General features: G+C 38.4%; 1 pseudogene; it reads left to right on the top strand.

Moving 5' to 3' along the window:
- The first annotated feature begins 9,536 nt into the window (after positions 1-9,536).
- LOC115861022 (protein FAM136A pseudogene) lies at positions 9,537-10,610 on the top strand (annotated as a pseudogene).
- Positions 10,611-10,874: the final 264 nt, after the last annotated feature.

Here is a 10,874-nt window from a genome sequence, read left to right as displayed (position 1 = left end):
TCATTGTGAGAGACTATGCTTTAAAAGACATGCCTACACAATGCTAATTTCTTGCTGGAGTTTTTATTGCCCTTGCCTTACAATAGTTCCTAAAGTATCATAAAAGAGTATATTGATGCAATAGTAGCTTTGTGGTCCCCAAAAAGGTTTCAGATGACTGATATTTACTCTGGAATCTGAAGGCAGATATATCTCTCCAGGGCATAAAGATGGGAAAGGGAAACTTATGTTTCTTCAATCCTCAAGATGCCTCCCTGAATTATGAAAATGCACTGCACTGCATAAAAGAAAATTGAGTTAAGAATAAGGCTTTAAAATGTTATAATTCAGTAGCAATTCATTCCCATCAAAAGGTAGTTAGGAAAAAAGATTGTTTGTCCAGTATCTCTGCTCAGAGACCCTCACTTGGCTGAAGGTGATGCTTTATCCAAAGAAAATGTTCATATTCTGCTGTCTTTCAGATCAGCTGCTTTTTGATGGTAGAGGTCAAGACCATATTCTTTAGCCAGTAGCTTCTAGCCATGCTGAGTACAAAGCTTGATTGGCACTTACAAGGTTGCAACTCTTATGAACAGCATCATAGATCTTGCTAACTTCCTACCATGAAGTTTGCCCTAGCATTGCAATCAACACATCAAACACACATACCCTGTTGGCTAAAAATAAAATAAAATAAATAGTTTCCAATTCTTCCCTCTGTTCATATCTGTAACCACTTATGTGCCATTAAAACCTGCAACAGACAGAATGTAACACCATTCATACACTTCAGCAGATAAAGCTCCCATTACCAAACATCAGGGGAACCCTACAGGTAGGTGAGCAGTTTTTTTTTTTAAAGAACAGGCACTAGAGAGCAATGGGTTGGCAGTCAGGCTCAGAAGTCAGGCTGCCTGGATGGAAAGCTGTGCTCCATCACTCATTAGTTTGGACAGGTTACATATCTGCTCTGTATATTTGTTTTTCTTCACTGAGAATCAGTGATAAAATGGTCCTCATCTCATATTGCTGTTGTGAGAATTAAGTGAGTTAGTAACTTATACAATGTTAAAAACTGTGCTTGGCACAAAGCATGCACACAATAACTATTAACTACTGTAAAACCTATTTCCCATGTGACTGTAAAGTCCCTGGAAGAAGGAATTATTATATTCTATCCACTGCTTTTCACCAGATCAGAGTACCTGTCTTATATCTGATGTTCAGTAAGCACTGAATGAATGAATGAAAAGAACACTTGCTTAGTTTTATTGTTGACAGAGGCTGACATTTTCACATGTGCAAAACTTTATTCTAAACAATTTTGGTGTCTGAATATGCAGTGTTCATGAACTCTGCCTACACAAATTTAAGAAGTTGAATGTCATTATCAATATAATCCTCTTTTCAGAACCCCACACTCATTAAGTCTGCCTTTATGTTATTTTCCAAGTATGAATAAAAGAAGAATTCAGTAAAAGTTTGATATAGTAATAGTTTAAAGTGAATAACACATTATTCAAATTCACATGAAGCAATACATTTACCCCATTAATATTTTCCTTGAAAATTCGGAGAATTCTCTACATTTTTATAGAAAAGTTAGAAAATAAAGCTGCTAGGAGGAATTGGGTTCTTCCACATGAGAAGTTTGTTTGCTGGGGAAAAAAAACAAATAAGACTCTGCCAACAGCCTACCAGAATCTTAAAAACAGAAAATGATCAAGAAATTATGTCAAAGAAAGAGGTATATAGCTGTCCCCAGGGATGGGAGGGGCAGTATTCTCGCCTTTAGGTGACGTATCATAATCTGAACAACCCCAGAGTTTTAGTGGTGTGGTCGTTAAGGCACTCACTTTGATTTCAATTCAGCCACAAACATCAGGCAGTAGATGCTACAGAAACTCTGGAATCTAAGATAGCAGGGACACCCCATTTCTAATCTTCATGGCCTGGTGAATTAAGGCAAAGAATAAATGCTCCCCCAAATAGCCAAGTTGTTCCTAAGACTTATACAATCTTAACTTTGAATGCATGGCACCTAATGACTATATGCTTTCTATTAAACTTAAAGAACTATTCTTTGCTAGGTGTTCGTAAGGGGGTCAGGATTGTATTCCTGCCATCATACTCTCTGGTACTTGGGGATAAGGATGGGGGCCATGTGTCAACACTACTGATAGTGCTCACCTAGTGACCTTGGATAGTTACCAGAAGCAGTCCCTTGACATATGTGCTTGTTACTCTTTTGTTATTTTTCTGGGCCAGGTATATTTCATCAGCTACCTGAGTATATCTCCTCCCTGTGCAAGCTGCGACATGCTAACTGCTTTGTGGCTGATGCTTTGAGGCATTGTATTAAATGTCCTGCTGTCCTACTGATCACTGCTATAAACCACAGTCTGCTAACTCATGGTGTGTGTTTATCCCACTGAGGTATGGATTGCTTTCTGATCTGCTAATGGGGAAAATAACTGCACTTACACCTAAATACAACAAGGACTATTTTACATGCTACTAAGAAGAGATCTCTGAAATTCTTATAATTTTTAAATAATTTAAATAATTCATTTCTTATTTACAAATGTCAATAAATTTGCATTGGGCATGAAAGGAAAACATTCTCCTACAATTTAGAAAAAGGCATGATTATACAAGAGGCTCATTATTCCCAATTTTTAATCATTTGAACAATATATTAAGACAAACAATCATTATTCGGGCTTTCTACATTTAATATAAAATCAAAGATTGACAGTCAATTCTGGCTACCTTGAAAATGTATTGAGTTGTTTGAAATAATTCATACAGGCATCTTGAAATATTTTGTGAGATAATATGTTCAATAAGCAACTAGGTCACCTACATTTTTCTTAAGACTCAAAGATAAATTTTGTGTGTCAGGAGTTCTTAGTCTCAGAACACTTGTTTTACAAAAATAAGTGCTTTTCTATGGTAAAGATTGGGTACGGTATTAAATATTTTAAAAGAATAGCATAATTCTATGATGTTGAGGTACTTATATAGACAAAGGGAAGACAGGAGGGAAAGTAAGTTTGGGGTTGGTATCAGGATTGCTGTAGCTAGTAATCAGTAACACATTACTGCCAATAACAGACTCGATAAACTAACTTGGATGAATGTGGCAAACTGTGGCTTTGTAATACTTTTTCAGGAAGCACTGCTGATTCTGCAAATAAGGTCTTCAGAATGTGACAAGATACATGATTTATGAGTTTCCATTTGAAAATGTTTTGACTGGCAGACCTCGGTATTTCCAAGTGCTTCCAGGTACAATGTGGAGTTATGAACAAGAAATGGCTTATGTCTTAACTGATGACCCTTCTAGTCAATTAACAGGCAAATGAGGTAAAATTTGTTTGTGTGCCACCACTTACAGAGGCAGTGTATTAGAAGCTATAAATACCAAGTAAAGGGAATTTTTTAAATGAGCACATTAGAATGTATCATTCCCTTGAAGAGAATTGCACTGAGAAGCAAAAACAAAGAAACCGCAGCTGGTCCAAGGGTCCATGATGTCTGAACCTCCAGCCATTGTTCTGCTTCTCACCTGAGTTCAGCAGTGCTTTGGAGCAGGTGGTGCAGACTTGGCTGTTCTGTGCTCCTTACTCCAACGTTGAGGTTGTGCCCTGGCTACACCCACCACGGATGAGGCTCTCCTGGGTTGATGAGGTGGCCTCCAGCACATGTCTGGAAAATGCACCATCATGGTCAACTCCAGCTGTGTGCAGAAAGGGCTGGGCCTGAACGGGGAGAGTCATGCTGCCTGAAGGGGCAGCCTTGTTCTCCTTGGTGCTCCTGCTGGTGAAGGGTTCTGAGCCGGCAGCTCTAACCTTCCTGGAATGATGCTACTGATTCCTCTGCTTGGCCGACTGCAGTGACTTTGTATTGCTTCCTTAAAAAAAAGAGTTTTTATTGATTCACCCAGGAGCTGTCTAGGCCACATTTGCTCATCGATCAACACAGTGCTGGCAGGGTATCTAATTATTCAAATAATGGTACTAAACTAATTCTCTAAGTTCCATTTCTGAAATGTTTGTGTTCTCTCCCCGCTTTTTACCCCACCAATCAAGGGCAGATAGCGTGAATGCATGATTAAGACTTGGTTCTGCAACTTTACATTTGTACAAACATTCTTTAAAAGTCTGAATTATTTACAAGCAAATTTAGCACTGGATGTAGGAGCACAAAATATATTAGTTGAGTGATCTCATGGAAGGCATGGATTTCTTTCTTTAGAGCCTCTGATTTTTCAGTCGTTCTGGGTGTATGATAACAACAACTACCCCAATCCACTTCATGTTATAAAAAGATTTTTTTGAAAAGCACATGATAGATACTTGTATTTCCTTTAATGCTGTGGTTGAGGGTTTTTTTGGAACTGATAGAACTTTAGTATTAGATTAGTCAAAAATGTACCTACTGATGACAACATAGACTACCAAACAAGGATTCAGATCAGTCTATAAAGCTATAAATCTAAGAAAGTGTAAACATACTAGTTTTGATGAAATAATATTCGTATTTTATGGAAAAACATGAAAATTTTAAACATAAAAATTTTCTCTGCCTGATTGGACTTCCTCTCTCCCCTTTAATGTGGGTTGTGCATCTGCATTAACCAGACCTCCTTGGGAGATAACCTTCCTTCTTAGTCTCATCAAGGGTCACAACCCCTTAGGAGATAGCCTTCCTCCTTAATCCTGTCAGGGGTCATGATGACCCAGGACTCACTTTCCACATGCAGATCTGGATTATATAAACTGTCATTACATCATTTGATGTATAACCCTTTGTCCAAAATGTATATAACTGTGCTTTGACCTCTAATGAGTGGAACAGTCCTCAGAGCTTTCTGAAGGATTGTCTCCTGGGATAGAATCCTCAGGTTGGCTCAGATAAATTTTTCTGTTTCTTTCTTAGATTGATATTTATTAGTTGTTTTCATGGACTGTTTTTATATGTATGTGCAGTAGTACAGATTAGAAATTTTGAAAAATATGGTAAAATTCTACTTTTATCATTCGTTCTATACATTTTGAATGGTGTCTTGGTCCTTTCAGGCTGCTATAACAAAATACCATGCACTGGGTGGTTTATAAACCACAGAATTTTATTTCTTACAGTTCTGGATGCTGAGGTGTCCAAGATCAAGGCATGAGAAGGTTTGATGGACCTACTTACTGGTTCACTGTGTCCTCACATGGCAGAACGGGTGAGAGAACTCTCTGGGGTGTCTTATAAGGGCACTGATCCCATTCTTGGGGCTTCACTCTTATGACCTAATCACCCCAAATGTCCACCTCCAAATATCATCACATCGGGCATTAGGATTCAACATATTAACTTAAAGATGAAACAAATATTGGGTCTATAGTTTTTTGAAGGAGATTCTTGGGCAGAGGACATGGCCAGGAAGTGAGGCTTGGGATCACCCCCCCAAGCTTATGTGGAATGGTACATTTTCTCAGAGGCTGGGGAAATTTGAGAGATATTTGTGGCATGTAGTAAGGAATAAGAGATCATCACAGCTACTATATATTAAGAGATTATTAAAGGCCAGAGCATTTGTCATTTTAAATTTCCATAATAACCTTGTGAATAAGTCACCATGTTAGTGTCATGTCAATATAAATAAAAACTCAAAACTATTCCAGGTGTATTCCTCACAATCTTACATCAACATCTAACAAATAAATGAGCTAGTGCATAAATATTGGCATACCTGGGTTTACTTATGCCACATCAGATCTGGGAGTAAAGCTCTCCTTTCTGTTCTACATGCTCTTGTTGGCTGGAAGATTATATGTGAGTTTTATGTATTTATTTTAAATATGACTGTCTCTCTGTTTCTCTCTCTACACACAAACACACACACACACACACATATACATCATTTTATGAACATACATAATCTCTTACTCAACTTAGTCTTTCCTAAGAAATGTATGATCTATTGGTATTATGATTTAAATCCATCTAATACTAATTCATTTACCATAAATATATTGAGAATCTTCTCTTTACCAGGAGAGGTCAAACTCCAGCTGAGGACTGTACAAGCATTGCTTTCCGACTGCTTACCATGGGGTCTGTCCTGGAGCACACACAGGACATCTGAACGTCATGCCCTGAACAGGTGTGCCACTGAGATTGCAGAGGACACAAGGGCAGAGTTAATAGTGAAATTCAACTCTGATCATACAACACTGAATCTTCTTTTACATAATGCACTTATGTCACCAAAACAAGCACTTCAGAATAATAGGGAGAGAATAATAGCTAACACATTGGTAAAACTAACATTTGAACAAATTCACCATGTTTTACCTTGTTCTACCTCTGAACAACATTCTGACCCTCACATATATACCTCACATATATACCATTTCAAGCTGACTTGTTTTATTAATTTGGTGACCATCCCCTCCCGGTGACCTGTTTGAGTTTCGGGAACCCATCTTCTCTTACAGATCCTCCCCTTTTGGAGATATGAGTGACGCCACCAGTGTCCTGATATCTCTAGAGGTGAACACTGAACTCTCAAGAAAACCCATTTTTTCTAAAATTTGACAGTTATATTAAATGTTTGTCTTATGCTTTAAGTATAAGAAAATGAGCAGGATTACAAGGACATATATTAGTATCAGAAAAGAAATATAAATGACTCATAAGCATATGAAAAGTATTAGAAATCAAAGAAATGCAAGTTAACCATTGGGGAACTCTGTTATGATCCGTGTATATTGTGCTTTTCCCACTTAGAGCTCTGCACTTCCTGGTTCTTCTTCCTGAAACACTACCACTGCACCTTCCATGATCCCTTAAAGTCTATCAACCTTGCAATCTTACTTTAGGTGACATTTGCACCTCACCCGCCTCAGGTGAGCTCCCTTGGTATATTTTATATGATGCTTTATATGTTTCCCTGTCTTCTCATAATAGTAGTTAAATTCATAATAAGTATGACTATCTTTGTTGCTTTTATTCATTAGAATATATTTTTAGGCATTTTGTTAGCCATGGATCCAGATTCTTCTTTTTTCAAGACAGTTAAGTAATTGTTATCACATGATCTGGGTGATTTCTCCATAATTGTATGGATAATAATTGTCACATCATTCTAGTGTGGTCTATCCATTCCCCACAGATCTGAAAAACCCCCTCAATCATATGTCAAGTTTTCATACAAGCAAGCATGAATCTATTTCAGAGTTTTGTATTTTGTTTCATGGTCTATTTGTATACCCCTGCAACTATACCAAGTTTTAAAAATACAATTTATAGTATGTTCAGTATCATGAAAAGTGAATTTCTCCATATTTACTTCTAGAAAAATGTCAGTCATTATTTCTTTGCCATTCCCTTCAACCCCTATAATCTCCTCTGCAGGAAATCTCCTAAGTGAGATGTTAAATTTTTTGTATTCTACCTTCTTTGATTCATCTCCTTGTCTCTCTGTGCTATGCTCTGCATACTTTATCTTGGTAAATCTACCTCCTGGTCCATTGATTTTCTCTTTAAATGTACATATTCTGCTGTTAAACAAGTTCATTTAGAATATCTTATTGATTTTCACATTTTCCATTTCTATGCATTTTGTCTGGTGATTTTCAATTCTTCCAGACATTTTTATCATCTCTTATTACTAATGGTTTTCATTTCCTCTTTTATTTCTAGAAACATATTAAGTATCTATTTTCTATTCTGTACCTCATAATTCCAGAATCTGTGGTCATTAAAAAAGCCTGATTTTGCTGACTTTTACTACCTTCTTTGTAATTCTTTGATTTGAAATGTGAATTCATATTCTGGATCCTTTTTACGTTTGAGGAATTTCTTCTGTCAGTCACATTGGAACTATTATACATTAAATGACTTATTTTGTTTGTTTTGGGGGTTGTCTGTTTGCTTGTATAAGACCATGCAAGAATCATGATTCAGGCTCCAAACTCACATGAGAGATGACTTGCAGTATGGCTTTGAATGGATTGTGTGTACACACACACACACACACACACCACACACACACACACACACACACACACACACACACACTCCAAGATGGACACGTTCCCCTCATGCCTCTCTTTGTGGGATTACTATTACTATTATTATTTGTATTTACAGTTCAACGCTCACCGAGGGCATGGCTCACTCCAAGATGGCAGCTTCACGTGGGATCCCAGATACAAGGTCCACTCATGTCCATTAAAACTAGAGTGACCATAAATCATGGTTTACTTTTGTTGTTCCATATTTCATCATGTTACCATCTGGTTGATGGTGTGTGAGATAACACTGTGACCAGCAGAGTGGTCTTTTTGACACTATGTGAAATCCAAAAAGTGAGCGGTGGTGACCCTTCTTCCTTCTCCGGCCCTTTCCGGACCCAGTGGAGCTAACATTTCTCTCTTAAGAAGAGCACGCAGGGGACTTTCTGGTAAAGCAAACTGAGCTCAGCCTCCAGCAGAGGGGAGACCTGACACCTAACTTGGCACAGCTACCCCCACCAGCCCCATAGTAAATGGCCAGTTATGACCTAACTTGTGCAATCTTCTTCCAGATTAATTTTGCTGATTTTCATTTTAAGTTTTCTTGTGTATGTAAGAAGAAGAAAAAAAAGTCTGTTACCATGTAGCTCCCGTTATTAGAAAAACATTGCAAAGACTTAAATGATAACTTTTATATCAGTGTTACCAGTTGTTTCAAATAAAGAATCAATAAATTCTACTACATTTTTGATTTTTTCCAGGCAATTTATGGAATCAAAAGAAAGCTTTTGGATTTATTTTCTTAAAAGTGAAATAGTATCACAAATGGTATTGTCAAATCAGATGAAAAGTTCAATATTAAAAAAAAAATTTTTTTTTTTCTGTGGCAAACAAATCCAGATACAGATTTTGGTGATTCACAGCATCATGGATGAAAAAAACAGTGTTCTTATTATATTAAGAAACCTCTGGAGCAGAAATGCACTTGGATTGGTTGTTATAAAAATACAATTCATATTATGTTCAAACCAGCTACACTATTCAACTGATAAAAGATAAAACTGTAGATTTTATGTGGTTATTATAAATATTATATACGTACTCATACACATGTATACACACGTTTATTGTAACTTAAATACCCAACTACCAAATAAATATAACAAAGATCTTAGATAAATAGATAGTATAATATCTATTTCTATAAATGTATGTGTGTATGTCAGCATGGCAGAATACACTTTCTTTGCTGCCTATCAACAAATCAATTAGAAAGATGTGACTTTTGAAGAATTCTTTTTAAAGTCAACCTAAGTGTCTACAATTATATTAAGTGATACAATTGTAAGTTGAATAAAAGAGCCTTCTAAAGTTTGGTTACATACCATATTATATTTGTTACATATTACCATTTTCTGTTGGAAAAAGATAAACTATGTGGTGACAGAAGCCCCATATATTTTCAGCTTTAGAAAAAAGGGGGGGCTCGTGCCCGGGAGTCCATGTGGGTGCCGGTGCGGCACGGAGCAGCGCCGTGTCGCCATGGCGGAGCTGCAGCAGCTCCGGGTGCAAGCGGCGGTGGACTCTATGGTGAAGAGTCTGGAGAGAGAACATCCGGAAGATGCAAGGCCTCATGTTCTAGTGCAGCGCCGGCTGTTGTGAGGACAGCCAGGCATCCATGCACCAAGTGCACCAGTGCACTGAGCACTGCCATGCACCTCTGGCTCAAGCCCAGGCCCTGGTGACCAGCGAGTTGGAGAAGTTCCAGGACCGCCTGGCCCGGTGCACTATGCACTGCAACGACAAAGCCAAAGATTCAATTGATGCGGGGAGTAAAGAGTTTCAGGTGAAGCGGCAGCTGGAGAGTTGTGTGACCACGTGTGTGGATGACCACATGAACCTCATCCCAACCATGACCAAGAAGATGAAGGAGTCTCTCTCATCCATTGGGAAATAGATGTCTGCTATTGGCCATCGGGGCTGAAGGCAGGACTCTATTTAAAAAGAGAAATGGGGATTTGGGTTTTCTAAGGAAAGTTTATGAATGAGGAAATTAAGGATGGCAGCAAGTTTAAGGCCTATATCACTTGCCTCTGGACACTGGTTCCTTTGTGTTTGAAACCTAGAAAGTGAAAAAACCTGGTGCTAAAATTGGGGTCAGAGATGGCACAGGAGAGTTTTTGTGATCCTGAATTTCACGTGGCAAGTGCATATCCTGGCAACAGGGAGTCTCCCTTGTACCAAACCACAGCCCTCCAAGGTACCAGATTCTCTTAGTCCACAGATACCAACAGGCTGGCAGGTTCATCTGACCTGCTTATGAGCTGGTGGAGTGTGAGGAGAGGTGTTTCTGTTGGTTGCCAACCTCCTGTTTACCAGAAGGATCACTACAACGTTTCCCACAAAGTGGAAGTAAAACAAAATCCATGAGGTCACTAATTTAGAAGGGGAAAGGGGGTTTCTGGGGCTTTGTTTTGCGTGGTTTTGTTTTATATACAAGGGCATGAAGCTACTTTAAGATGTAGAGTCGGGGGAGGTAGTTTCGATAAAAACTCTGAAAGGGTCCTTGCGGATGTTCAGTTCTGGCCGTCAGGACGTGGATGCGCATTTCTTAAAATTCTCACACATGACATCCTTCAGCCTGGAGACCCTGCAACAATATAAGAAGCGCTATCACACTGGCAGGGGAAGCAAACCTCCCCTCTGACTGGCAGCCATGATGAGCCCTGAGGCTGTCTGCAGCAGAGTCAGCGAGTGACAAGACAATCTTGCAGTGACACTCACCCTTGAAGGGAAAGGGGATTTTGATTGTGCTATATGCCAGTATTCAAGAATGAACAGTGAAAGAGGAATTGTTAGCTGCTTAATTAAGAGAGTTAT

The sequence above is a fragment of the Globicephala melas genome, chromosome 9 (genome assembly GCF_963455315.2).
Source record: "Globicephala melas chromosome 9, mGloMel1.2, whole genome shotgun sequence".
NCBI lineage: Eukaryota > Metazoa > Chordata > Mammalia > Artiodactyla > Delphinidae > Globicephala > Globicephala melas.
The sequence above is the reverse complement of the archived record's forward strand: the minus strand, read 5'-3'. Positions and strand labels throughout refer to the sequence as shown.